Source organism: Schistocerca cancellata, chromosome 3, assembly GCF_023864275.1.
Source record: "Schistocerca cancellata isolate TAMUIC-IGC-003103 chromosome 3, iqSchCanc2.1, whole genome shotgun sequence".
NCBI classification, from domain to species: domain Eukaryota; kingdom Metazoa; phylum Arthropoda; class Insecta; order Orthoptera; family Acrididae; genus Schistocerca; species Schistocerca cancellata.
This window is the reverse complement of record NC_064628.1, coordinates 458,591,663-458,594,419: the sequence shown is the minus strand read 5'-3', so window position 1 is coordinate 458,594,419 and position 2,757 is coordinate 458,591,663. Positions and strand designations below refer to the sequence as shown.

Genomic DNA, 2,757 nt, shown 5'->3' with positions numbered 1-2,757 from the left:
ACATCGTGCAGCCCGCCTCCAGTGGTGTCGCGACAGGCGTGAATGGAGGGACGAATGGAGACGTGTCGTCTTCAGAGATGAGAGTAGCTTCTGCCTTGGTGCCAATGATGGTCGTATGCGTGTTTGGCGCCGTGCAGGTGAGCGCCACAATCAGGACTGCATACGACCGAGGCACACAGGGCCAACACCCGGCATCATGGTGTGGGGAGCGATCTCCTACACTGGCCGTACACCACTGGTGATCGTCGAGGGGACACTGAATAGTGCATGGTACATCCAAACCGTCATCGAACCCATCGTTCTACCATTCCTAGACCGGCAAGGGAACTTGCTGTTCCAACAGGACAATGCACGTCCGCATGTATCCCGTGCCACCCAACGTGCTCTAGAAGGTGTAAGTCAACTACCCTGGCCAGCAAGATCTCCGGATCTGTACCCCATTGAGCATGTTTGGGAATGGATGAAGCGTCGTCTCACGCGGTCTGCACGTCCAGCACGAACGCTGGTCCAACTGAGGCGCCAGGTGGAAATGGCATGGCAAGCCGTTCCACAGGACTACATCCAGCATCTCTACGATCGTCTCCATGGGAGAATAGCAGCCTGCATTGCTGCGAAAGGTGGATATACACTGTACTAGTGCCGACATTGTGCATGCTCTGTTGCCTGTGTCTATGTGCCTGTGGTTCTGTCAGTGTGATCATGTGATGTATCTGACCCCAGGAATGTGTCAATAAAGTTTCCCCTTCCTGGGACAATGAATTCACGGTGTTCTTATTTCAATTTCCAGGAGTGTATATGAAATGATTTATGGAAATATGTGTTTTTGTCAGTAGCGAGTACCTATCCTGCATATGATTCAGTTACGTAATAATTAAATGTTGCCCTGGCCATTTTGTGTAGGCTAATTATTGTAGCGAAAAATCATGTAAGTTCTTTTAACGATCACTTAATGCTAAAAGTATTAAAAAGAATAATTTCAATAAACTGAAAACGGCGTCTTGAAATATTTTCCAATTCATATTAGGCCAGAGGTACAGTAAAGGCAGCTATCCTGGAGCATCAAACCCCACAGAAAAAATAATTAAGCGTTGTGTTTAATAGATTATCGCGTAATATTAAAGAAACATTTTTAATCCATCGTGAGTAGGACGGATGTCCTCACGTTGGGATACTGGGATACATATGATATTTCTGGCGATAGCGCCCTGAGAAAAATTAGGAATAACGGCACAGTTATCGTTGTATGAAGCAATATTCAATTTAAATTCATTTTAAAAGTTATGCGATGCTAGAGAGACGTGTAACAGTAATATTAATTGTTGTAAGTATATTTATGAGACCTTGGCTATAGGAAGTTTTTATTATGCAAAAAGTAAAGCGTTTCGCGAAAAACTACTTCTAAAAGGGATGCAGCTTTGTTTCGTTTTCATCAACAATTTTTTAACAACGCAGCAGGTGACTGAACTTTCAAGTTTCTGCTTTCTTTGATGTCGATACGATTCATCGCGTGGCAGGGCGAAAAACGCTGCTACAAAGAATCCGCGACAAGGAATTGCGGCAATAGTCTGAATAATGGATCAGTACATACTAAAATCTTTGCAAGAGGAATGGTGTCAGTGGCTACACGTGTAGCCTAGACGTATTCAGGAGGCAGCTTGACGAGCACGAGCGTCGTTACAAACTGGAGCGGGCAGAGAGCGGTATGTGGATCAAACACTGCGCTGCCTTTCGAGATATGACCAGATAATAAATTTGTTGTTGTTGCCTTGATCGTAAATAAAACCAATCACCGCGCTGTGATGATAGCGAATATTAACGACAATATTGTGGCAAAATACGTCTCATAGATTTCCATAGGGATTTTCTTCACCCTAAATTTCTTCAACTTCACAAGCTTAAAATCACGATTATGCCCATTTTTCAAAACACAGACATGTATGTGCAACTTTTATTTTGCAATGAAACTGTCCTTGTGGTGGAGTAATTTTTAGATTGTAATCGTGTACGTAATGTGGTGATCGTTTTATGATTGCTGCTCAGTGACACGACAACTACAACAAATAGGAAAGAAACTTACACGCCTACTTCCATCTTACCAACTTATCTATTCAGCTATTTAAGTCCAAAAGCAAACGAAAGACAATCCTGTAAATTAGCAATTTGTTACCCAAGAGTTGACACTTGAAAGGAAAAATTTCACTCATCTGCCCTCGTCTAAAGGCTAGTTTACACGACAGTGGGTTGCGCCACTCGTTGCATGAACGAGTTGCACGCAAACAGATTCATATATATATATATATATATATATATATATATATATATATATAAAGATGGTAGCTGTTCTTTCGGACATGTGACAGAGATAAGTCCCTGCAGTCGCACTATCCTCTATCTCCTCGGTGTCTCAGATGGATAGAGCGTCTGCCCTGTAAGCAGGAGAGCCCGGGTTCGAGTCCCGGTCGGGGCACTCATTTTCTATTGTCCCCCGTTGACTTATATCATCGCCTGTATGCAGCTAGGGGTATTCATTTCAGTGTAATTAAATTCATATATGACTCTAGACACAGCGACAAGTTTTCACTTCAAATTTGGAAATTCGTGGTAAGGTCTTATGGGACCAAACTGCTGAGGTCATCGGTCCCTAAGCTTACACACTACTTAATCTAACTTAAACTAACTTACTCTAAGGACGACACACACACACGCCCATGCCCGAGAGAGTACTCGAACCTCCGACTGGGAAAGTCACGCGGACCG

General features: G+C 43.4%; 1 non-coding gene across 1 annotated transcript; it reads left to right on the top strand.

Annotated features, from left to right (window-relative positions):
* Positions 1–2,393: 2,393 nt before the first annotated feature.
* On the top strand, positions 2,394–2,467 carry Trnat-ugu (transfer RNA threonine (anticodon UGU)). The gene has a single exon. It is a non-coding gene; the product is annotated as a tRNA-Thr (tRNA).
* Positions 2,468–2,757: the final 290 nt, after the last annotated feature.